Raw genomic sequence first — 27,303 nt, forward strand, 5'->3', positions numbered from 1 at the left:
GGAGTAATAGTATCTCTGATTTCAGAGGAGAAACTGACGCTTCAGTTGATTATGTAGCTTCCCAAAGCTAGTCAGTAGCAGAGGTAGGACTTCTACCTTGTTGTGATAAGGGAGATAGAAAAGTCCTTAAGAGACTTGAAGAAGTAAGAAGTAATGTGGGTGAAGGAATTTTTTTTAAAAATGTGCAAAGAGGTTGCACTTGAACTGAGATTTAATAGCTGAGTAGGATGGCAGAGGGTATTTCAGACTGAGGGCAGGTGGCCAGAGTGGGAGTTGTGTTGGAAAGACTTGAGGCAGAGAGACCACTCATGTTTGGCCCTCAAAGAGCTGTTGAATAAATGCATGAATGTATGAATGAATCAGGAGGGACTGCAAAAGCACCGTGACAGTCAAAATTGAAGGGAAAATAGCAGACATTGTAAAGGTGGACTGTGTAGGTCTTAGCAACCAATGGAGGACTTTGGTAATAGGCAGCCAGTGGGGACACCTGGGTGGCTTGGTAGGTTAAGCATCTGCCTTCAGCTCAGGTCATGATCCCAGGGTCCTGGGATCGAGTTCCTCATCAGGCTCCCTGCTCAGTGGGGAAGTCTCCTCTCTCTCCCTCTGCTCCTCCCCCTCCCCCTGGTTGTTCTCTCTCTCTCTCTCTCTCTCTGTCTCTCTCTCAAATAAATAAATAAAATCTTTTTTAAAAAACGGAGGTGGGGGGAACCAGTGGGAGAGAATGTCTAGGTTGGGACAACTTGGATCTGAAATGGCAGATACATTTAAAGAAGTTCCTCAAAGAATGGGAAATGACATCTAGATTATGGAAATAAGTTCATTATATACACCTGCCAATTAAGTTAGTCACTGGTATTGCAAAGAATCCTAAGGGGGGAAAAATTACAATTTTGGAAATACTTTTCGGCCAGGCAAAATTTTATACAATGCTACTTTTGCCTATAAGGGAGTTATGTATTTAAAAAGATAAGAAGGTCAGGAGTGACAAAGTAAAATGATAAATTAACTGGCAACAAAAATACTGTCTCATTGCAGGAGAAGGTTCAGTGTTTGTTTGTACATCTTCGCCAGCTGCCTTCCGTGAGGTAGTTTTGGGATTATATACCAAGCGAATGAGATTTAGCAAAGATGAGTTGTGACTAGGCCAATTTGTGCATTTCCCTTAAATGCTGAAGTTCTGGGAAACTGATTTGCATTGAGGAGAAATTTGAGGTAATGTTCTGGGAATGTGAGACCAAAATTTCCAGTCTGTCAATGTCTTTAAGAGAATTGAAGTTGTACTTAGAATGTAATTAATAGTGTGTAAGTTGTACTTAGAATGTAATTAATAGTGTGATCTCTTTTGAACTCCCCAAATATACAGGAAAGGTTTTTGGTTTTTAAATGTTTGAAATTCTTGACTCCATTTATTGGAAAAACAAACACACACAAAATGATGATTTCATTCAAAAATAACCTGTTCATTCATTAAGCGGATGGAACCATTTTCTAGCAGGTAGCTTAAATATCTCACCATCCCACAGTGTAGGTAAGACCCGCGTCCACATTAGTTAGGATACAACTGTCTGGGAAAATGAGAACAAGAGGGAACTTGTTAGCAAAGCGAAGCTATTGGTTGATACAGATTGGGGGGGGTTTGATCCTGTCATGATATGAAGGCTTCAGATGTTAATGATGACTATGTAAAACAGTCCAGTATGGAAGCATCTAAGATAAAATTCTTGTAAATTTTTGGCCAGGAACCTAAAACTTGCTTCAGTCTGTGGCTGCATTTTTTGTGCCAAATAAGAAGGCACTTTGCTGGCTCTTTTTTTATAGAAGGGCCAAATGAGATAGATTGGAAATATGTACTTTGAACAGCTAGGCAGAGTCTCAGGAAGTTTGCCAAACAAGATTTCCAAATAAAATGTTTGGGAAAGAAAACAGGGATGGACTTTGCAGATGCTGGATGGGTTCCACCAGCCATCTGTGCAAAGAGTTACTTGGTATCACATAAGCCGAGAGCTATGAAGTAGCACAAAACTATCAGCAATAACTTCATTGTTAAACGGGCTCATTTATTTACCCGGCGGCCCTCTCCTCACCAAGATAAAGTATCTGCATTTCCTTGAGAAACAATAATGATGACCAAAATTATTTAAACATAAAGGAATTTCAGCAATTGAACTATTACCTCAGTGCTGATGCATTAGCAGTCAAAGAAGGCAGATTAATTTACTTACGGTGAGCTAAGTGCATTCTTGGCTCGCAAAGGGGAATCATTTGCTCACTTAAGCCAGAGATCCCATTTTTGACGGCAAATGTCACTGCCTGGATTTCCCTTTGACAGTCTGGCAACCCCGCACCCCTGTTATAGTATCCATTTATTTGTCTTATTTTCAGCCAGATTAATCCATTCTGTTTTGACAAGAAGACTGATGGGTAATTGATAACTGTGATAGACACAAACAGAAGAGTTGGAAGCTGAATAATTCAGCACTTTTCAGTATCAATAAGAGAACAGGTTGAAGAATTTGTGTCTCTATTTACACTTAAACTAAACTAAGTCAGCCCAGACATTTATGCTGCCAGTCTATCAGAAAACCAAACAGTGTACATTCGGTTTCCACCCGACAAAATGTTTTATAAGCTTGTAACAATATGTGTGAAGCTGCCAGAATAATAAATAGGTACAGCAGCCCATGCATGCTAATGTTATGTTGTAAGCAGTTTTGTTGACAAGTGCTAATACTTCTTTCATACTATCATCAAAAGCAGCTAATACAACAGCCATTATTTGCTGGCTTTCCAAGCAAGACATGATGGATTGTGACCTTAATATGGGTTAGCCGAGTTTTGAAAGTTAAACAACTTGCAATAAATCATAGAATTATTACAATGCAGTTTAATTGGTTAAGGACTGTTTATTTCCTAAACAGGGTGAAAAATTTCTGTTTCGGCACTTTTAATTTGCAAAGTGCATTTTCATTATGAATGGCAGTTTAATATTCTGCTCTTTTGTCATGCAAAATATGCAACACGCAGGCAATCTATTAATTGGACAAAAATGCATTGCAAGCGTAAATTATCCTTTATATCATCACTTGTGAGCTTTTACATCTATTAAATGTGTTAAATGGAACTTAGTTAAAGACTCTACAACTTGCAGGCTACTTCTGAGATTCAAGGGAAGCTTCAAGATGATTTTAATGACCTTTATTTTTGGCAAAATAAAGCAATTAGGTCATTGTAAATATATAGGGCAATTTAAAGCATGACTGTTTCCTTAAGGAACAGGTGCATGTGTCTTATTGATTCAGCAGGAAACAGAAAATAGCACTGGTTCATACTGATAGGTCTTGAGAAATGGAATCCACCGTCCTGTATTTACTTCTTTCTTTTCTCCAGTGTGATTTCTGAGCCACAATTTCCATTGCCAAATGTGTAGAAAAAGGTGAGTAAGGCAGTAGCAAATTGGTACTGTAGCATAGCTCAGCATAACTGAGTAGCCACGGCCATATGCTTTGGTTCAATGATGTGCCTTTGCATGGGGCTATTTAGAGCACAGAAACAGTAACAAAATACTTTGTACTAGGAATGTTGATATGACATATGCTCGATTTTAAGAATGCCAGATCTCTCAATGTGTTCCTGTAAGACTGCCTTAAAATGCATACAACCTAGTCATTTACACACAGCTCTGAGCCCATTTCTCATATTTACTGACACCTGGGCAGACCTTTCAAAAATGTAAAGTTTCCACTGACTTCAAACATTATTCCTAGCTTGGCCCAGTGGAAGCAGAGATACTTTTGTGCTGTCACTTCAAGTCTCCTTCAAAGATATCGATTGTCTGCAAGTTGAAAGTATACTTTGGATAGACATTCTATTCCTTTTTCCTAGAGTAAAAAAGTGCGAATGTGAGAATGTGCATTTTGTGGCTTGAAAGGAAAAACTAAGGGACATTTTTTCCCCATCTAAATCATTCACAAAAGTAGTATGTTAAAATAAACTGTCGAGAAAAATGATAAAGAAGGTGGAAACCAAAAATTGTGCTTTGATGTTATGTTACATCGTATGCACAGTATCCTTCATGTTGTTAGAAATTCCATTACAAAAAAAAAAAAAAAAAGACAAAACTAGTTATGTAACTTTAATCTTGAACTAATGTTGATCATTTACATGCCATGCTTACCTGAGCTATTCAGTGTCTCTGTATCAGATAAGAGATGGGGAAAAGGGAGCCGGGGAAGTGGAGGGAAAGAAAGAACTAGAGGCTAGGAGAGAGGATAGGAACGGTATCGGGGAGAGACTGCTGACTATACTTTTTGATATCTCTCCTGATGAAATGCTCAGGTAAGACTGTACTGCCCAACAAGTAATATATAATTATTTGTATTAACTAGCATTAGGTATCACAAAGCACGCATTTTAATAATGATTTAATGTTTCAATTTTATTTTCTGATTTTTATAGATCAGAATATTTTATCAGATACAGAGCCATCATTTAGAAAATATAGGTGAATAGAACCCAAATTGTTAACTTAGGAAGCCACAGGAAGCTGAATTGATTACACTGCTTCTTGGGGCACTTTCCAAAGTCATCAATAAATGGCCAAAAATCTGTATCCTGTCTAAGGATTGGAAGATTTCCTAAAAGCTCAGATACATAAAATGGGAAGTATAGAACTTATAAACCTAAGCATTTTGTTGATATGATCTTTTTTTAGTTATCCCTTTCAACTGGCTTTTCACCATATTTTATTATGAAGTTTGAAATGCATAGAACAGTTGAAATAATTTTATAATACCCACATCCCTATATATAGAACCACTTTGATCCTGCCATTTTAATATACTCAACTTTTCACATATCTACCTACCTGTCCATCTTTCTACACATCCGTCAGTTCATCTTATTTTTTGGTGCTTTCCAAAGTCAGTTGTAGCCATTAATATTCTTTTCCCTAATACTCCAATGTGCATATCATTAACTGGAGTGCAAATTTTGTTTACTCCTTTTTTTTCTTCTGAGGGCACATTTGCACACAATCTGTGCATGCACAGATCTTAAGTGTAGCATTGGGTGATTTTCAGCAGACTATCCGTGAATTCCAGGGATGTTGATGAACTCTATTAGATGTCAGCATGGAGTGAGGGGGAGTGAATGTAGAGACTTAGGACCCCTATCTTCAGACTGCTCACTATTGCTAGGATGAGCGGTCTACAGGGCCTTCTCCTTGCGACACTGACCTCTTCAGGTCTCCTTTATTCTGTTCTATGAGGATGGGTAGTTCATATACTAGGGCTCCACCAACAGTTAACTATACTATCTGTAGTGTACCTATCAGATGCAGAGCGTCTGATCAAGTGTGATATGGAGAGCACAAAGGAATCTTAAGATACAGAGGCCAAGATATGGGGTCCATCAAAGAGCATTTGGTGAAATCGTGTGCTACACACCTCAAGTGGAGTACAAAATTACATAAATGTAAAAGCCAACTGAGTAAGGGAATTTCAGGAAGTTCAGAGGAAGGAGTGTTTAGGAAGCTTCCCTTGACTCTATGAGCATCCTCTATGAGCAACCAGAGTAACCACTTAAAAAGTACATCAGATCCTGTCATTCCCTTTACTTAAAACCCCTCCATGATTTTCCAGCATTCTTAAAAAGATGGCAGACTCCATGAGGCCCTGTGTGACCTGGGTACCCTCCCACCTCCGGGCCTCTCTTCTCACTGCCCAGGTCCTGTTTGCTAGTCTTCTTTTTTCCTCACACACATCAAGTTTGCACCTCCATCACAGCCTCTCATGGCTGACCCCTTCTCATCATCCAGGTCTCAAGCCAGACATCCCCACTGCAAATTTTCTCTGCCCAAAGAAAACCACCCGTATTCCTACAACCAGCTGCCCAAAGTCAGCAGATACTTGACGAAGGAGAACACATGTCTAGCTTGTTGGACTACCACGGAAAATGAGTTTATGGAGTTTGTGTGGAGATTTCTGGAGGGACACTGGAATGAAAGTAGCAGTAAACTAGGAAAGAAGAATCCAAAAACTGAAAAGGAAGTATAAATAGGACTTGATGAATATCAATATGTAGATGGAAAGGGAAAAATCCAAGAGAACTCCAAGATACTCAAGTTTAGAAACTAGAAGAGAAACAAGCTCGAGGGGAGAAGACCAATATTGATAACAGACTCCTCTCAGAATATTTATCATACAACATCTGTATACAGGCAAGAGAGAGAAATGAACTCAGAAGTTTATTTTAGTACTGGAAACAAGCAGGACAATTTTACAGGCCTATGTAAAACTTCAGTACAATGAAAGCAGTAATATAAATGAGATCAGGAAAAAAAACCTCAAACTACTCTTTCCACTGAGTGACTATAATAACTATATTAGTTTTTTTGCAAGTCTGATGTAATTATTTGATCATTGAAAACTGAATTTAGAAATACACAAAAATAAGATTTGCAATAAGAAAAAAAAAAGATCTGCAATAAGAAAAAGTGAGTGTGGCAGCAACAGGTGATGGGTCAAAGGCATCTGATATTACATACAGACAGTCCCCAGTTTATGACAGTTTGGCTTAATGATTTTGGGGCTTTCCTGATAGTGGGGAAGCAATATGCTTGCAGTAAATAATTGCACTTGGCATTTTGATCTTTTCACAGGCTAGCTCTGTGGGGTACATTTCTGCCCTGATACTGAGCAGTGGGCCCCAGCTCCTACTGGGGAGGATAAACAACTTTTTACATTTACAGCCATTCTGAACTCACATAGCCATTTTGTTTTTGACTTTCGGGGTAATGCTCAAGAGATTACATGAGATATGTAACACTTTATTATAAAACAGACTTTGTGTTAGATGGTTTTGCCCAACTGGAGGTTAAAGTGATTGTTCTGAGCACATTTAAGGTAGGCTAGGCTAAGCTATGATGTTCAGAAGGTTAGGTGCATTAAATGCATTTTCAGCTTAAAGTATTTTCAACCTGTGATGGCTTTATGGGTTTACTGGGACATAACCCTGTCTTAAGCGAAGGAAGATCATTACTGGAATGTCCTGAATGGTTGCAAGACCTTCAGAGTCTTTGATGGCATAGATGACATCTATATTTAGTGTTTCCTTCAACCCTGACTCCTTTCTTAATGGTACATGCCTGTGCATTTGAAACCCTGAAATCATTCTAAGGTTAACTTGGACTGGCTTTTGTATATATCGTGTAATCCCCCCCACCCCCACAATAACCTGAGAGCTAGACATTGCCCTTACATACAGATGAAGAAACTGAGGCCCAGTGATTTTTTTTCCCTCAAGCTCTTAGCAGAGCTTACTAAGTAGTGGCTATTACTTTTGTTTCTTGAGAACTGTAAACAGAGTATTAGCACTGCAGAAAATTAGCGAAATCCTCATATTCCTCCACCCTGCCCCAACTGCAGCCCCTCTTCCCACAACCCCTTCAGTATTTCATCAGCCCTGTAACTGTCATGAAAAATTATATTCCATCTTGGGGCAAGTAAGATACAGACTTTTTAAAAAAATAGATCTTTCCAAAAAAATGTTACCAGCATGCTGACATCTTCATAAAAATTAGGGATCCTTGAGGTGTCAAATTGACTAACGCACAAACACTTGAAGAAGCTCAATATCCAGGAATGAGAGACAAACTTAAATACCTATCTTGTGTTTTCGTAGGTGTGACCTCCTTCCTTGAAAAGGCCATTTCAATCTCAAATTTCCATTACTGTTTATCATCCAAAAAATATTGTTCAGTAATGCCTCGCTATACAAGACTCATGCCAATATTGCTCAGGCAACCTTGTCAATTTGAGTTATAGTACATGCTACTTAGGTACAGTAGAAATAAGTTTAAACTACTGAAGACATTAGATCTTTTCAAAGCTGTTCTTAAATGCTATGAAAGAGAATAATCATAACATGCTAATTTGTAGATTCCCTATTCTTATGTTCCTTGTTCTGGTCTCTACTATGGCCTTAGGCAGAATTCTGTCATTTATCAAAATCAATTCTGTGTTCAAAACCCCATTTTTCAGTATTGAAAATTTACAATTTTGTGAGTTAAAATATCATTTCCTATGCAGGCTTTTAGTCCATACTAGCCTTGCCTGCTACCTGTTAATATATTTTTAAAAATATTTTATTATATCTTGATCCCTAACTACCCAGAAAGATAAATGAATTTAAGACACAGGAAAAACTCCTTTTTTTAATTATGCAAGGATCATGTCTAAAGTAAGAAATAGATCCGTATGAATTTTTTTCATTGCAACGATGGAATCTCTCACAACTTTTTCGTAAATTGCAATTCCATTACTCTTTATTCCCCAAGAATGGAAAGAATGCACTTTATTTTTTTGGAAAAATAAACACACTGAGTTGGTAAAAATACCAATTACAGGAGTGTCTACCCTAAAAGTCAAATTCATTTTGTTTATTATTGCAAGTTATTAAAAGGCTCCCAGGCATGCATATAAAACCTGAAAAACAATGGTTGAATCTATCATATTAAATTAAAACCTCTTCATAAAAAAACAAAACCCAAACAGTTTATCAGTGAGGGAATGCCATGCCACCTCAAAAGTCAATACAAATAAGACTTTATTAAAACATAACGAAAATGAAGTTCCACAAGAATCCTCAGTGGAAATTGTTGTGCTTCAGATTCAAATGTGGAGAATAAAAATGATCAGCTGACCTTAACTTATTTAAAGTAACAAAGAAAAGAAAAACAAATTCCATGACCAACAACTGGCATTACACAAAGAAAGAAAATACAGCCTCACAACGGTGTACATGAATGTATCTCAAGTTAGATAAGTCTCTGCTTTCATAACAAAGTCATACTCCAACATGTATCCATCCTACTAAGTTCCTTTGCGCATTTGTCTTAACACTTCGCGTACCTTCTGAAGTCAATCCCTGCAATTCTAGTAGCTGCCATGAGTTGGCAATGCAGATTATTTCCCTTTGTCTTCGGTTTTCCTTTATTTCTTGTCCTATCCTGGACTCTTCTTTTCAGGGTAGTTCTCTGTTTATTATTCCCTGAAGCAACGCACATGTTCACTTAAACAAAATTAAAAGGATGTGCTCAAATTTTGAAAATCAGGCTGTAGCCAGATAAAATAGCTTTGCAAGATGCATGCAGTTGTAGCTTGTTGGCTATAACTCTTCCCATATTTATTTATTTATTTACTTACTTATTTTAAAGATTTTATTTATTACAACGAGAGAGGGAACACAAGCAGAGGGAGTGGGAGAGGGAGAAGCAGGCAGGGAGCCCGATGTAGGACCCCATCCCAGGACCCCCGGGATCATGACCCAAGCCGAAGGCAGACGCTTAACAACTGAGCCATCCAGGTGCCCCCTGCTCTTTTTTAAAAGATTTTATTTAACTCTTCCCATTTTTAATCAGATAAATGAATGTTACTGTATCCCACCTGAAAGCTGATGTTCTACATTATCATGTTAAATGCCTATAAAATATATCATAAAATGAATGTTCCAAATATATGAATAATCTATACTTGAACATTTATCTGGTCTCTAATATCTTATTTAAATAATGTCATGGTAAAAATTCTTCAAACCTTTGAACATTCATCCAAATAGGAATGATTATATTACTATTTTTGATACATAAACCCAAAATATCAAAATTTAGCAACACTTTCAAAGAATTGAATTGCAAAGCAATTTTCCATATAGATTTTATTTTATTTTTAATTTTTTAAAGATTTTATTTATTTATTTGACAGACAGAGATCACAGGTAGGTAGAGAAGCAGGCAGAGAGAGGAGGAAGTAGGCTCCCTGCTGAGCAGAGAGCCCAATGCGGGACTTGATCCCAGGACCCTGGGATCATGACCTGAGCCCAAGGCAGAGGCTTTAACCGACTGAGCCACCCAGGCACCCCTCCATATAGATTTTTAAAAGTCCATTATTACCTTCATTCTGCTTTCCAGTGTAGTTCAATGAACTAAAGAAAGTAAATTAATTTGAATGGTTTTTTTTAATTGTTTGATTAGCTTTTAAATTAGCTTCAGGGGTGCCTGGGTGTCTCAGTTGGTTGGACAACTGCCTCTGGCTTGCGTTGTGGTCCCAGAGTCCTGGGACCGAGTGCCGCGTCGGGCTCCCAGCTCCACAGGGAGTCTGCTTTTCCCTCTGACCTTCTCCCCTCTCATGCTCTCTCTCACTCTCTCTCTCTTAAATAAATAAAATCTTTATTTAAAAAAAAAGAAAGAAAGAAAGAAAATGCCCTCCCAATAAACAGCATGCTGTCTTTCATACTGACTTCCAAATATGGAAGATAGGAAATTACTTCTGCAAACACAACAAGGGGGTTTTGCATTTATGGTCATGGGTGTTGGAGGACACAGCACTATGTTGCCTGTATAAACTTACTCTGGCATTTAGATGAGAAATGTGCCTATATGGAACATTTTTATTCATTGCAGAGATGATGTACCTTGAGACCCCTCCTTTGCCACATATAGCACAGATTAATGTCATGACTTTTGTATGTTGAAGACAGCAATGTAACTGGGAGGCATGAGCATCATCCTCCATGTGGTGACTGAGCAATGGAGGCCACTTACATCTCTGATCCTGCTGTCTCAATACCTAGCTACTTTTGTTGTCATAGTGATGAAAAAGCTCACTAGAGGGTCTCCTCCCATTGGTATGCTTTGACACCTGGTAAATCTGCTCATAATCCAGAAGCCAGAACAAGTCACATGGCTCCAATGAAACTGAAAAGGGACTCATGGACTATTTAGCAAGCGTGAATGTCCTTGTCATAGACATTATAAGGTCACTTACCATCTAATTGTGTTGTTTTCCTAGTTTTTGTCATGGCCGTTATGAAAATGTAGATTCTCAAGAAAAATTTAATGCCGTTAATTTTTATTATAAAAGTTGAGCTGAATTCCCATTGGTGGATGGGGGAGGCAAAGAAGTTGAAGAGTTTTAGTGAATATTGAGAACAAGGTGGTGATCAGTCCTCATCAAAGTGCAAGGAGTTTGCTTTCCTTTAGCAATGATTTCAACATTTCCCAGATAGATAATTTTCTTTTCTTGTCTTCGGAATCCCAGAAGTAGCTGCCATTTCTAAAGATCTTTTTTTTTTTTTCTTATGGTTATATTTATGCATCTATAATTTTATTCTCTTTGTTTGAATCTTATAGAACTGTTTATGTCATACACGGGTGACATGTTCAACTTGCTTCATTTAAATTGTACAACTTCAGGACCTTACACACTGAAGGTACTCAATAAATGTATGTTGAAAACCTAAATAAGTATAGCCTAAGAAAAATGTAGGTAGAGGAGAACCTTACCATCTCAGGAAAGACAGTTGGGATTCATGCAATAATCGGAATAGAACAAAATGGAGATTGAGATCAGAGTGGGGCAATGGTCCAAATAGGGGCAAAACATGATCCTCGCTTAAAAAAGAGGGAGCTCCAGGGCTTCCCTAGGAGATATACCAGAGGGAAGCAGCTGCCTCTTGAGGAGATAAGACGAGGACAATAACAGGAAAGGAAGATTCAGCCCCATGAGAGTCCACAAAGAGGCGTACATCTTCAAAGTAGGTCCTTAGACATCCAGTGTCTCCAGCTCACATAGTCACTGTTTGCCCTCACCGTTTTTAGGTCTTACTGCTTTGCAACTCTTCTTTAAGGATATAGTAAATTACTGACTCCAATATAGTCAGTATAGCTAATCTTTAGTAATTATCAAAAAAAAAACATTAACAGTCATCACTTCATGGTTCAGTTGCCCTTCTCTAGCTCACATTAACTGAAGTAGGCAATCATGGAGCCTCTGCTAGTAGAGAAAGATTTTAATGCTATTTAAAGAAAAAATTTTTTAAAAGTATTCCCTTCTGACGGAAATTTGCATTCTGATAATATTTTATTTGTATCTTTTTTTAATGTCATGACAAGAAATGGATTTGATTTTGAAGAGGAATCATTTTGAATAATTAACCATGAATTACTCTAATTAGCAGAAAATAATTATAGGTTGGACATAAGCTCTTTCAAAAGCAAAGGATAGCGTAAAAGACTATTGGAAAAATAATACCACCTGATAGATGTTGAGATGAATCCAAAAGAGAGCTTTTCTTTGAATCAATCTTCAGCTAAGGCATTTAAATGCCTCCCATTAGAAAACATTCATATTCCTGCAAGACAAAAATTATTAGCAAGCATATGTCGTCAGTTAGAGAATCTTTAGTGTAATAATTAAAGAAGACATCTTTAATGCTTCCAAAAGAAGAAAATACAGTTTCACTTTTCATACCACCTTCTAGATCTGAGCCCTTAGATAGAGTCAGCATATCTGTACACTGTAGGTGGAGTTTAACATATTTATTTCCCTTGGAAAATATTTGTCAAATGACTGACATGACAGAGTTGCACTTGTGGCTCCTGTCTCCTGAGAAGAGCTTATGGAACAGGACATGTGCCAAACTGATGAGAAAAGGTAACAGAAAAGATTCCATTTGCGAGTTTAATCAGTTTCTGTAAAGACCATCAGCAGGGGGCGCCTAGGTGGCTCAGTCGGTTAAAGCCTCTGCCTTCGGCTCAGGTCATGATCCCAGGGTCCTGGGATCGAGCCCGCATTAGGCTCTCTGCTCAGTGGGGAGCCTGTTTCCCCCCACCCCCAACACCGCCACCTGCCACTTCGCCAACTTGAAATCTCTACTTAAAAAAAAAAAAAAAACAAAAAAAAAAAAAAAAAAAAAGACCATCAGCAGGGCACAGAGGGGTGCAGTCCACTCAAAGAACATTTTTGAGCTAAAAACAGCCCAGAGGTGGAACCCAGAAGATCTGTCCCAGATATGGCACCACAGAAAACCAGCTAACTAGTAACAGATAACTATCTCTCTGACCTGAACAAGTCTCATAGTGCCTGTTTACCTATTTATTACTAATGCCATCCATCCCATGGATGTAACATGGTAAAATTGTAACATGGTAAAAATGAAATGTGAAATTCACTTTTCAAAGTTAAAAGCAACAACAGCAATGGATATAATATTATTTGGTCAAAATGTAGTTTTCATATATTTGATTTTTACCAATAAAAACTGACACTATTAAAAATGAGAAGTACATGGGGCACCTGGGTGGCTCGGTGGGTTAAAGCCTCTGCCTTCAGCTCAGGTCATGATCCCAGGTTCTTGGGATTGAGTCCCACGTCGGGCTCTCTGCTCAGTGGGGAGCCTGCTTCCTCCTCTCTCTCTCTCTGCTTGCCTCTCTGCCTACTTGTGATCTTTGTCTGTCAAATAAATAAATAAAATCTTTAAAAAAAAATGAGAAGTACTTGGTATATGGTTGAATAAAGCATAACTTATTTTTGTGTGAACATCATCTAGAAAAATAAATAAAATGATGCCTTACCACATCAAGGCATGCTCTTACACTTGTTGAGAGTTAATTATGCAAGAGTGCCTCTTTACAAAGTAAATATATAGTGGCATTCTAATCATCGGTCAGAAATGGTCTCTTGGCACATTTCATTGTGACTTTCCAGGTTAGTTCCCAATTTATAGAGTAACGTTCTTGGGACTTAAATCCTTGCTTTTTTCTGTATGGCTCTCCTGCTACCATCTCGAAGGTTTTCTTGGTTAATCAAAATAGTGAGATCAAGGCTTATGCACAGAATAAAAAGGTATTCCTACCTGCTTAAAAAAAAAAAAAAAAAAAGACAGCACTCCTCCATCCTTCCATCATATCATCTTCTCTTCTCTTCTTCCCTGCTTCCCTGAAGTATTGAATCAAATACTATCTTTAGTGAATCATCATTAAAACATATGTTGTTTGCCTGGGAGAAGAGAAGAGTCCAAGAATCTCCTTCAGTCCTTTCACATTGGTTACTGGCATGAATTCTTTTGTTCAGTTAGCCAAAATAGTTTTACATTGTAAGCCGGATGTCCTTGTTTGACAAGGATTTGGGAAGAATCTCTCTAGTGGTTGTAATAGATGAATTTTTATGTTCCTTTCAACCCTGAATTTTTTTTGGTAAGATTTTATTTATTCATATGACAGAGATCACAAGTAGGCAGAGCAACAGGCAAAGAGAGAGGTGGAAGCAGGCTTCTTGCTGAGCAGAGAGCCCGATGGGGGGCTCGATCCCAGGACCCTGAGATCATGACCTGAGCCGAAAGCAGAGGCTTTAACCCACTGAGCCACCCAGGGGCCCCTCAACCCTGAAATGTTTTATTACAAGTAGTTCTGTGTAGCCCCGGGGGTGGCATGAGAAAAAGGAAGGAAGATACTAAATGGAAGTGGAAGAGGTGAGATCATCAAGGATAATCACACACTTCAGTTTTGCCCAGAACTGGTAGGCGAAAGCATGGGTGAGAAAATTGGACCTTTATACAATGTCTAACATGCCACATACATCCTAACTTCTTAACCCTTACATCTATTTTTTCTGAGCAGAGAAAGTAGGATTCACCAAAAAAAGACAAGGTTCTTTGGGGAGGAGGGGAACAAAAAGACTGTGTATTTGTTCCTTCATTGATGAAGGGAATTTACCAGAGAATAAGGGGAGGTGGATATCTCATTCTTGAGGTCAGATGCACTACCCCGTTGTGCCATAGGGTCAGCCTGGATATCTCATTCTTTAGGGGCTACTTAGATTTTTAAGTATTCTAAGTATTTCTAAGCTTCCGCAACCAAGGAACTGAGCTCTTGGTGACAGAATGGACTGGTGGCTAGAGAACAGGCAGAGGCTGTTAAGTTTTCCTCCTCCCTTGTCCACTGGGCCTTACTCCCTGATCTTCAGGATCCTCCTCCTGTCGGAATGTTCCTACATCTGGCTGGCCTCTTCCCTCAGACTTAGCAAGGGCTCTGATGCACATATTGGCCACATCTGATTTCACAGAAGTGATCCTTCCATGTGTGTTGGTGGGACCGTCACAGTCTGTATCTGTAAAGACAGAAATACACAGCATTTACTTATGGTCAGTAAACATCTTGTGAATTGGATCGGAATGTCTTGTCATCTGGCAATTCCCAGGGGAGGCCAGGGATAGAGGGCAGATTCCTGGTCAATTAGGTGGAGAAGTCACTCTCAACTCGAGCCTCTTTTGGAATCTCAGCAGGTTCTACCCCTTGGGCTACATTGGTGGGACCCTCGGGGCACCCATGGGAGGAGGAGCATGATCAGCATCATCTCTTGATGGGATTAACACCCAACACAGCATTCTCTTGGAAGAGAGAAAATGAATAAGAATTCTAATAACCCAGCTTTAATTTTTTGATTACAAAATGAGTGAATAATTGGGGCACCTGGGTGGCTCAGTGGGTTAAGCCTCTGCCTTCGGCTCGGGTCATGATCTCAGGGTTCTGGGATCGAGCCCCACATCAGGCTCTCTGCTCAGCAGGGAACCTGCTTCCTCCTCTCTCTGCCTGCCTCTCTGCCTACTTGTGATCTCTGTCAAATAAATAAATAAAATCTTAAAAAAAAAAACCAAAAAAAACAAAATGAGTGAATAATGAAAATGAAGAGGCACATATAACTTCACACAAATGGATCAGTGGTTAGCAAGGAGTCTGAACTGCCAGTCATTCTCACATGTATTTGTTGCCAGGTAGAAGAATCTGCTTATTATTGAAAACACATTATTATTAATTTGTTCTCATTCTCATATTAAAATATTTCTAAGACTTTTAGTGCAGTTTTTCCCTCTTCAGTTGTCTCACCATGTACAGAAAATATATCAAAGAACCAGATCAAATTATTTATCAGAAGTTCTTTTTAAAGATTTTATTTATTTATTTGACAGAGATCACAAGTAGGCAGAGAGGCAGGCGGAGGGGGGCGGGGGGAAGCAGGCTCCCTGCGGAGCAGAGAGCCCGATGCGGGGTTTGATCCCAGGACCCTGGGATCATGACCTGAGCGGAAGGCAGAGGCTTTAACCCACTGAACCACCCAGGTGCCCCCACAAGTTCTTTTTAAAAAGCAATTTTAAAAACAGCTTTGTTGAGATATAATTGATGATTATATATGATAAAGTGTACAAAGTAATAAGTAGAAATTAGTAAGTTTTGACATAGTATGTGTACTTTTAAATCCTCACCAGAATCAAGACAGTGAACATTTCCATCATCCTCAAGAGTTTCTCATGCCCTTTGATAATGCTTCCTGCCTAGGCCTCCCCCATTCCCAAGCAACCAGAGATCAGCTCTTGGTCACTATAGATTAGTTTGCATCTTCCGGAGTTTTATATGAATGGAATCATACAGTAACACTCTTGTCTGTTGCACTCAGCGTAACTATTTTCAGATTCATCCCTGTTGCATGTTCATTTTTATTGCTGATTCATTCATTTGCTGATGGACATCGGAGTTATTTCCAATTGTTGACTATTATAAATAAAGCCATTATTAACATTCATGTGAAAATATAAATTCATATGGCTTATGATCTTTTTAAAAAAAAACATTTATTTCTTTATAGGTTAAGACCCTAGCAAGGTAATATTTATAATCTATTACCAGTATATCATTACTACAAATTGTTTTTGCCTTAGGTTAACTGCATTCAATTAAAGAACTATTTATAGAGTATTAAGTATGTATAAAGCTAAGAGCACAAAAATGGATAAGAGAGAAATATATACATAAAGGGAAAAGCTGAATAAGGTAAATGTCATAAGAATAATAACAATAACAACAAACCTATGAGTTAGGGTCACAGGAATAATATCTAGTTGAAAAACAAGAAAGTCATTGAGAACAGGTAATTTGCTGGAGACTCTGAAGCACGTGCTAGGATTTTAGCATGCGATGTTGGGAAGAAGTATGCAGTGGGAAGGAAGGAACAGAATTAGAGTTCGGAGGCAAGATACATGGGTTAAGTGCTTGGACAAAGCACTCCAATTTAATCGTAGCACAGGATCGACTCTATGGTATGTTGGCAATCTCCTGTTTCCTCAGACCTCTTCTGGAATGTTTGATTCTGCACTTTGGTTTAGTTCAACAGCCATTCCTCCAGTGCCCATAGTGACAAGCACCGTGCTAAAGCAAGGAAAGAAACGATGAAAAGGTATACACACACTCTCTGCCCTCAGATCACTTACACTGGGGCAAATCCTTTCATGTATTATGGTTACTAGAGATATGTTTGGAATGCTGTTGGATGGAGAGGAGCACCTAACCCAGCCTGTGGAGTCAGAACAGGCTTTTCAAAAGCAGGGTGGTTGGAACCCAGTCTAAGTTGACTGGTCAGTGTTAGGTAAAAAACAGAAACCAAGGTATTCAAGGCACAGGGGAGAAAAGCATGAACGAAAGTAAAAGGTGTGACATAACATTTGATTTTGAGAAACTTTAGTTCAGGACTGCAGAAGCATTGCCTGGAGTGGTTTCTAAGGGGTATCATTACTGCTAACCGTCGTTTTGGGCTTTTTATATGTCGAATTTTTGGTATAACACTGAGGTGGGAATACAGGGTGAGGCTTCCATTGTAGGCCCACTCCCTCCACCTAAAGACTTTGGAGTTACTGATGATGTTACTTTCCCGGAACACCCACTTATTTACGTGAAGTATTACAGTGTTATTCACCTAAGTGTTCCTCCTACACTATGGTTCTGTGCTTGACTCCCTAATTCTCTATGCTTGAAATGAGTTTGAAGAAAGTAAATTCAAGTCAAGACTGTCATTTTAAAATAGAGGCTTCTCTGTAGTACGGGTATATAGAACTAAATATGCTTTTCAGTGGGCTACTGGTTCAGCCCATGATGATTCTGAGTATGTAAACAGTGGATGCAGCATCAGGGTTTCATTCACCTCTCAGTTCTGGGGCCATTGTGCCTGGCTGCAGAAGCTCAGTCTTCATGACTTCTCATTTGTGAAGCTCTGCTCCGCTACAAAAGAGGCTACTCTGTGCTGAGATGTGAAATCAGACACCATTGTGAAATGTACACTTGTAAAAGTGAAGCATTTCCTTCTTTTGCTAAGGTCTCGGATTATGCTATTTATTTCAGTTTTATGACAATACAAAATGACATATGCCATTTGAAATGGTCTATACTCACCAAATGGCAAATTAAAAGATGTAAATAGTTAAGTCTGAAATGCTTCATTCCATAATCTAGATATTTGAACTGTGATAAGCTTGAATAATTGCCTCAAATTCAACTCTTACATGTATGTACAGTAAGAGGGGAAAAAGCCTTTGAAATGTTCATATTTTCCCCTTATGTCAACATTAATATGTCATAATATTTTTTGTTTTATGGGACTCATTTCTAGTTGATGCAGAATTTTAAAGTGAAGATAATCACAATAATTAAGGAGTAAATGTGTAAATGAGGGCCTGATTTATTTAATTAACATAAATTCATGGAAATTTGGCAACTAGAGGATTAAAATATAGATTTTAATCTACTCTGTTTCTGTACTTTTCCGTTCTCCTAAAATATCGCCAAAGAAAGGGCAATAATAGAGGATTAGAAATGTGTAAAGCAAAAATCCAGCAAGCTATTTCCTCTTCTTGTGGCTGTCTCTGGCATAGGGAAGTTCTTAGAAAAAATTCCTGTGAATCTTTTCTATGAAGGGGAAGGGAGGTGGTGGAGAAAAATGGCCCACCTCTCGGAATGCCTCCTGAGTGGTGTTCTGCTAATCGGCTCAGGGCCCACTGAGCCCTCTAGTGCCAGTGGGAGCCCCACAGGCCCGGCCCAGGGTCCTCTAGCACCAGGCAGTCATGGCATTTTACCTCCCGTTATCACAAATGAATTGCTTTATTCCTCCTGACCAGTGTGAAAAGCCAAGTAGAAAAGCTTAAATGACAGCAACTAAACACACCTTCTGCTCCAGCTGAACAGAACTGGCTCCCAGCAGCATTTCTGTCAGCAAGTCTTAACATAAATGTTCCTTTCTCTCTATTCCCAATGCTGCTCCTCCCTTTTCATCGGGAGTCTCAGATTGAGGTTCCAGATTCACCCCTAAATCCCTTCAATTTCCTGCCAGACCTTCCCTAACCAGTGTTTCTGCTATATTCTTACTTTGTTCTCTGTTTCCTCCAGTTACACAGAACCGATACCTACTTAGGGTCAAATGAACCAGCTGATGTGTAATTCCAAACCGACAGGATAATGTTAAGGTGAAAAGCTGGGGTGTCCCACCAGCCTGAACCACACATGTTGAGAGAGCCTCTTTCAATGGGATAAACTGACTTGTATTTGCTAAATACACCAAAATCACGACAAAGGAGCCCAGTTCGGGGGGGTCAGGAGGAGGCAGTGAGATAACACATGCTAGTTTGGATAGTGAATCTGAAATGCCAGGAGCTCACCTTGGTGGAAGTGGATTGGGTTGCAAATATGGACTTGAAGCTTATCAGGGAGCACTCATTTGTGAGTCCCCACAGATACCTAGGGGTTTACCTGACAGAGGTAATGAGATGCTAAAGAAGGGTTTATAGAGTTAAGTGGGGGAGGGGGGTAGGTATAGGTAGAGGAGGAGCTGGGGGGATTGATCAGACAGGGAGAAGGACAAGGAAGAAAGAGAAGAAGGAAGAAAGCAATGAGGAAAAAGTTTCTGGAAACAAGTATTCATAAATTCAAAAGCCAGAGATTAAAGACTAAAAGTATTCACTGATTAGGCCAGGGAGATTACTGTGACCACAGGAAAATGCATTCAGCAGTGATGCCCACCCTTTTCAAGAAGCTTACTGGAGAAGGAAAGGAGTCAAGGCATTAAATAATGGGAGATAAGGAAGGGACTCATAAAAGGAGACTAACAAAGCAATAACTAGATTAACTTACATAATCAAATGGCTTTCAGAAAGATGAACCAGGGAGAATGAGAAGAGAGAAATACAGAAAGCAAACACTTAGGCAAATGAGATAAGCAATAATAAAAATAGAAGGAACCTGAATTCATAAATCTTCCTTCCATCTTCATCTCCTATTTAGATCCATACAAAAACATATCTCTACATTCTCCATCAATATTTCAGCTCATCAATTTTTTAAAACATCTGACTCTTCACAACCCCCACAGTAAGTCTAAGGTCAAATCTTTGTTCTGTGCTGCCTTTAGGACCCCTTTTTTCCATTCCTTAATCAATGGTGTTTCCTTCACGCTGGTAGACTGCTTGCATTGATCTCTCCTCCGACCAGTACGAACACTAGTGCTTCACACACACGAGGCCCATTTTCCTACTACTTTCGTGAGCTTCTGCTCTCCTCTGGTAAAAAAAAATTCAAATGTTCATTCAGGCCTTATCTCTTATTGCCATTCTCATCCTTCTTTTCCATTTCCTTCACTGTCATTCCATCTTGCTTCCAGAGTCCTAGAACATTTGTCACCCAGTGCTTTCTGCAACTTAAAAAGTCATGTTTCTGAAGCTCTCACTTATATTTTCTTGCTCTTTGAAGTTGTTTGCCTCTCATATTTCCTAAATGAATTCCTCAATAGAAAAAGAGAATCAGGGGCGCCTGGGTGGCTCAGTGGGTTAAGCCGCTGCCTTCAGCTCAGGTCATGATCTCAGGGTCCTGGGATCGAGTCCCGCATCGGGCTCTCTGCTCAGCAGGAAGCCTGCTTGCTTCCCTCTCTCTCTCTGCCTGACTCTCCGTCTGCTTGTGATCTCTGTCTGTCAAATAAATAAATAAAATCTTAAAAAAAAAAAAAAAAAGAAAGAAAAAGAGAATCACTTGAACATTTTGATTTAGACTACCCTACTCTTAACCAAATACTGCATTTTTTACATACAATTAACAATGTTTTAATGATTATTTTTTGTCAGAACTCAGGCTAGTCCCTCATATTAACATAGGGGAAAAGTTTGAATGGAGATTATTATTTGAGGGGTGTTCTAAAACTCAATACCGTGTCACAGTTGCTTACACGTTTGTTATCTTTCCATTGAATTGGGGAATTTTGAGTCCTAGAATGCAAAAGTAATTCCTTAAGCATCTAGGAGCCATTAGGACATCAGCCAGTGTTAAGTTTACAAAGGAGGGTAGGAAGAAAGGAAGTTTGATGAAGGCAAGATAAAGACGACGCAGGACCCCAGATATTTCTCAGTGTATGATTCTGGAGCCACTAGAGTAGATGGCTTTGGGCAGCTCAGTTCAGCAAGAATACTTAATTATTCTTTTAGGGGAAGAGGCTGGAGGAGGGGAGAGTGATGCTAGTCAGGAAAGGATGTTGAGGTGAGACAAAGTCAAAATGAAAATGAACTCTTAGGGTGCCTGGGTGGCTCAGTGGGTTAAGTCTCTGCCTTTAGCTCAAGTCATGATCCCAGGGTCCTGGGATCAAGCCCCACATCCAGCTCTCTGCTCAGCAGGGAGCCTACTTCCTCCTCTCTCTCTGCCTGCTTCTCTGCCTACTTGTGATCTCTCTGCCTCTGTCAAATAAATAAATAAAATTTAAAAAAAAATGAACTCTTGTATCAGAGGTTGGCCTCAATGAATAAAGGTCTATTTTGAAGGGTTTCCTTTTAATTATCTTTTTAAAAATTTCCATTAATTTTTAAAATTTCTATTAATTTCCATTAAATTTATTATCTTTTTAAAAATTTCCATTTCTCCTTTTTAAGAAGGGATTTTATTTATTTATTTATTTTTTCATGAAAAACAGAGAGAGAGAGACAGAGGGAGAAGCAGGCTTTCCATGGAGCAGGGTCCTCAATGTGGGACTCGATCCCAGGACTCTGGATCATGACCTGAGCCAAAGGCAGATGCTTAACCGACTGAGCCACCAAGGCTCCCTAACTTCCATTTCTTTTCAAATATGTCCCCAGTTACTTAATAAGAGAGGGAGGAGTCTGGCCTTTATAGAGTCTCTTTTCCATGTATCACATTGGTTGTAGGTAAATTTATAGGAGTCATGGTTCATTTGTTCACTTATTTACTGATTTATGTATATACTTATTCACGCACTAAAAAGTGGTGAGTGTGTGGTGTGTGCTAGGTACTTCGGCACTCTGTACAAGATGGTAAACAAGACAAATGTAGTTCGTTCTTCTCCTGGGGTTTAAAGTAGTATGAACACACAGAGAGAAAGGCAGTTACAGTCCAGCGTGAGGTGTGCCGTGACAGAGAACTGAGCAAGTAACTTCAATCCAGATTAGGAACGACAGCAAGGATTGACAACATTTTAGGATTAAAGGATAGGAGCTGGCCAGGCAAAGCTGGAAGGAGGGGCAGAGAAGTGAAGACAACAAAGCAGAGTAATATTCCATTCTTCTAGAAGAGAGCACCTGGATCACTCAAGATGAGAAAGAACATTGTACTTTCACATATGTGAATCAAGTTATCTGCGTCTGGAAATCAGAGGGAGAGTTAAGGCAAAAGATGAATCTAGGTCCCCATGGTAAAGGATTTTTGTGTGCTCTGCAAATAATTTACCCTGAGGACTATGGGAGAATCAAAAGTTTTAAATAAGAAAATGACTTAACCAGATCTCCTTTGTAAAGACTTGGTTCTCACTGAAAAGTGGAGATGGGTTTAGAGGGGGTGGGCAAGAGAGGAGACAGTAATATCAACTTGCAAGTCACTGTTGCAGTGATTATAGCCAGAGATAACGGGGTTCTAAATTAAGTTAGCAGCAGAGGGGATTAATTCAAGAGGTATTTAGTAGATAAAATAGGACTTGGTGGTTTATCAGACTAAAGACAAAATAAAATCATGATGCTCAAATGTCTCATGTGGCCACTGGATAACTGGTTCTGTCATTCACTGAGATAGAGAACACCACGGAAAAAGACTTCTGTGGGAAGAAATACCCGAGATGCCTAGCAAAACTTCCAGATAAAAAAAATATGAAGCTCCCAGACAGAAGCCAGAGTTATAGATCTAGGACATCATCAGCATACAAATGGCAACAGAATCTGGGGGGAATTAATAAACTCACCCAGGCCAAGAGTATACAATGCCATCGAATAAGGAATTATGCATTACTTGTTTGATAGCAGTCTCCATGATTAGACTTTAAGCTCAATGAAGGCAATAACATTATTTCTGTTCACTAGAACACAACTTAGCACTTTGCCTATAGTAGACAACAAGTTAATAATTTTTTAATGAAAAGACAGTACTCATGAAACCCCATGGTTAATTATGAAAGAATATACAAATATATGTAATTAATATTGATTATAACCAGTCAAATCCACACTTGCTCCAATAATCTATCAGGAACTATATTTTATACCTCCTTTCTGAAATACATGCATCAAAATTGAGTTGTTGTTTTTTAAAGATTTTTATTTATTTATTTGACAGAGAGACAGATCACAAGTAGGCAGAGAGGCAGGCAGAGAGAGAGAGGGAAGCAGGCTCCCTGCTGAGCAGAGAGCCGGATGTGGGACTCGATCCCAGGACCCTGGGATCATGACCCGAGCCAAAGGCAGAGGCTTTAACCCACTGAGCCACCCAGGAGCCCCAAAATTGAGTTTGACTAGTTATTTTTTACATGAGAATATTAATATCTATACAGCATACTGAGAAGCAGGCCCTGGAGAAAAATGTCCTCTTTGGTCAAGTACCTTAGAGTGCCTCAATTTCTGTATCTATGAAATGGGGATCACAGAGCTAGTGACAGAATGAAACGACATATACAGCAACCAAGACCACAGAAGTACTCTAATATTATTAATAGTATTTAAAATGTTATCAAGGGAGCACCTTGGTGGCTCATTTTGTTAAGTGATGTACTCTTGATATCAGCTCAGGTCTTGATCTCAAGGCTATGAGTTCAAGCCCCATGTTGGGCTCCACATTGGGCGTGGAGACTACTTAAAAAGCAAAAACCAAAATGTAACAAAACAAACAAAACATTTTCTAGGTGGCACATCTCCACGGTGTTTCCACATGTCTATGATAGCTTTTGTTCTGGACTATCTTTTCAAGAATGTTTGCATTTCAAGGATGCTGGCAGAGCAAAAAGCCTTGGAAGACAGAGGTAGTGACTCCTTCAGGGCAGAGAGCAGATTTGTTTCTTAACCAGGATGATAAAGATCGTGGCTCCCTCAGGGGTTAAAGGTAGGCAGGTTCTCTAGCAGCCCTCTTATAAGAGTAGGTTTCCTAAGTTTGAGGTTCCTCAGCTGAGACACAACCCATTATGTGTGCAGCATCTCCCTGGGCCAATCGCATTGCCCTATGGGACTTGAGGAGCAATTATAGCCAATGGGAACGTGAAGCTCATGTTGCCCCCAGTGCCTTGAGTAATTAAGGTCTTTGCCTCTTTCATAAGGGCCCATGTCTTTACCAACGTTTACGAAACTGTGGCAGCCTATTTTGTTAGCTTGCAAACAGGGTAAAATCTCAGACCCTTCACTTTTTTTTTTTTTTTTTTTTTGAGAAAGTGGTCTCTTCAGTGTAGACCTATATATTGCAAAGCTTTGACGCAGGTATTTTAAGACACTATTTCCCAATCTGGACATTAAGTATTTTTCATAATTTTTTTTTTAAGATTTTATTTATTTGAGAGAGAGACGGTGAGAGAGAGCATGAGATAGGAGAAGGTCAGAGGGGGAAGCAGACTCCTTGTGGAGCTGGGAACCCAATGCAGGATTCAATCCTGTTACTCCAGGATCATGACCTGAGCCAAAGGCAGCTGCTTAACCAACTAAGCCACCCAGATGCCCTATTTTTCATAATTCTAATTATGAAGAGTATATAAACAGGAGCTCAAGAGACAAGACTGTTTATTTTTACTTTCTAGAATTCAGTCTTTTTGCTTTTTTTTTTTTTTTTAAGATTTTATTTATTTCTTTGACAGGCAGAGATCATAGGCAGGCAGAGAGAGGAAAGGAAGCAGGCTCCCCGCTGAGCAGAGAGCCCGATGCAGGGCTCGATCCCAGGACCCTGGGATCATGACCTGAGCCGAAGGCAGAGGCTTTAACCCACTGAGCCACCCAGGCGCCCCTTTTTGCTTTTTTGATTGAGGAAAAGTTTGAGAAATACAAGACTACTTTGTTTTTAAAAATTTCTTCTTTTTTCACAATCCACAGAGGACAAATGTATGTAGGACAGATCTTTACTATCTTAATAAATATGAAATATCACAAGTATATGTTGAAATCACATGAATATTCACAGTATTGACAGCAGTCATTGGATAGACAGCATAGATAAAAGGGCAGCCTATGGGTCACAAAAACCACCTATGTGTTAAAGCAGAGTACAAAAAACTGTGTATTTATGCACATGTCAGGTGATCTCATCTAACTTAGCAGTGTTGACTCAGGTATGAGCATATAATTTCTAGAAAGACCCCAATTTTAATTTGTGTGTGTGTGTGTGTGTGTGCATCATTGTATCGATAAAACACAGAGTCATATCTCAGAATGCAGTTAGGGATATGCTTTATAAGGAAATACCATGAACCAGGAGCTAAAGAAGATGAAGAATGTTCATCAGGATCAAATGTGAGCAGATGAGATCCACTAAAAGTGCGTGTAAATTTAAAAGGGGAAGAGGGCAGCAAAACACAAAGACAAAAAGATAAAAACTGAGTTGCAAGGAGAATCGAAATAGTAGACAAAATATACAGGAGATTGATCTTACTTGAATAGTCCAAGACAGGAAAAAGATAAAAGGAAAAGTAAAGGATCCAGTGTGCCTTAATAGAGGAAGCTGGAAATGCAGTACAGGAGAGGTAGAGCAGTAAGGCCTTGAGCAGGCAAGACTTCCTACAACAAGGACCACTAACCTGTGAAAGGAGGAGTTCTCTGTGATGACATGTGATCTTACTCCAGAAGACAGAGAGATGGACTTGGGAGCTCAAGGACCTTATGTCTCCAAAGACCAGAAGACAGTAATTCATGCTAGTAAATGATGGTGAAAGAGGAAGAAGAGGAAGAGGAAGTTGAAGAACCAAGAGTTTGGTAAACAGAAATGTCTGTGATATGGGGGAAAAGTTCCATGCATTTGCATCATTGGCACTACACGGAGGCCCCTGAGTGTTCTTAAACCATAGGTGTCATGTTCGATGGCAGAGATGAAATCTGAACTACATATTAAATAAACACGAAACTACGCCAATAGTATTCCTAAACTGTGTCTCCTTTGTAGATTTAGTTGTATTCCTGGGGCATCCATCTCTGGGCTAGAGAATAAATGGTGAGCTGGAAAAAGATCCACTAAGAAGGCCAGAGACAATGGAAGTTAGGAACTCCGATTGTCATCTTTATTGACAGTGTTTCCCTCTCGTATTCCTGGGTGGTGGGAGACAAGATAGGGCAATAATAATTAAAAAAAAAAAAACTGCTTAGTTTTGTAGATGGCCAAAATCTAAAACACTATCATATTTTTAAAAATTAAGGTGTCAGGCATTCTTTTCCTGGTACACTACATCTTTGTTTATTGTTCTGTTAGGTAAAGATTCTCATGATGATCCTGCAGGCAAAGCTGTTAACAGAAAAACTCCAATTCATATCCTAGACCTAATTTTTTACTACAGTTTCCTCTTTGATCTACCGTATCTCTGAATTTAATTATGAGGTCTTACTTGATGCTCTGCCATTGTATCTTTTGCTCTTCTTGCTCTCGCTATAGTTTGTTAAAAAAAAAAAAAAAAGAAAAAAGAAAAGAAAGAAAAAGAAAAAAAGAAAAAAGAAGAAGAAAAAAAAGAGTTTTCGGTTTCTTTTAATGCAAGCTCATTTTCAGTTCATTGAAAGGTGTCACCTTCTACTTTGTGTTGCTCCTTGGGTCCTTTTATTTTTTGTCTCGTGAACTGACACAATTACCATCTCTACATTCTGCAAATATAGCTTGCAAAGCGGGTTTCTTAGGAATATAATTTTCAAAAGTGCCAGACATAAGAATGACTCTAAAGCCATTTGATGAGTTCTCTGTTACATCTCCTCATTTGCTTCCTTCCCAAAGAGATTTTTGATTTCTGCCTGGAACATGCTTATCAGCTTAAAGGTATGCAGCATCATTATGTGATGAAGATTTTCTCCTGCAGCAGCAAGTGCACTAACCTTGAATGAAGCAGTTGCTAATCATGTTGCACTAAGCAAATAAAAGTCAGAACCGACCTAATCTTGCTTGCCTAATATCAGTTTCTGCAGACTTCGAGTGTAATGTTCTAATCACTGGCGCAAAACAGCCAATTAATTTGCTTTCCCTACGTGTTTTTACTGGCCAAGATGCATAGGGGAGCAGTGCATTCGGTCATAATCATGCTCCACAAAGATGGGAAATGTTCCCTTTGAGCTTCCAATCATTAGGCCAGCTGAAGTGAAGACAAGCCCATTGACAAGTGAGAATGGCAATAATTTATTTTCTATTGATGGGTTGTGACAAATCATGTCGAAGCGGTGGCTGCA

The 27,303-nt window shown here is 39.1% G+C and overlaps 1 protein-coding gene and 1 long non-coding RNA gene across 2 annotated transcripts in view; one reads left to right on the forward strand and one right to left on the reverse strand.

Moving 5' to 3' along the window:
• The window catches only part of KIAA0825 (KIAA0825 ortholog), a 362,939-nt gene that overhangs the window by 281,698 nt on the left and 53,938 nt on the right, over window positions 1-27,303 (forward strand). The gene's annotated exons all lie outside the window — the stretch shown is intronic.
• LOC116860406 overlaps window positions 8,584-27,303 on the reverse strand; it is a 104,133-nt gene continuing 85,413 nt past the window's right edge. Inside the window, exons 2-3 of the long non-coding RNA XR_004381310.1 lie at window positions 12,093-12,189; window positions 8,584-9,048 (exon numbers count right to left, since the gene is read on the reverse strand). This is a non-coding gene — a long non-coding RNA (uncharacterized LOC116860406). The remainder of the gene's footprint in view (window positions 9,049-12,092; window positions 12,190-27,303) is intronic.

Source organism: Lontra canadensis, unplaced genomic scaffold, assembly GCF_010015895.1.
Source record: "Lontra canadensis isolate GAN:19392208 unplaced genomic scaffold, GSC_riverotter_1.0 scaffold4, whole genome shotgun sequence".
Lineage (NCBI taxonomy): Eukaryota > Metazoa > Chordata > Mammalia > Carnivora > Mustelidae > Lontra > Lontra canadensis.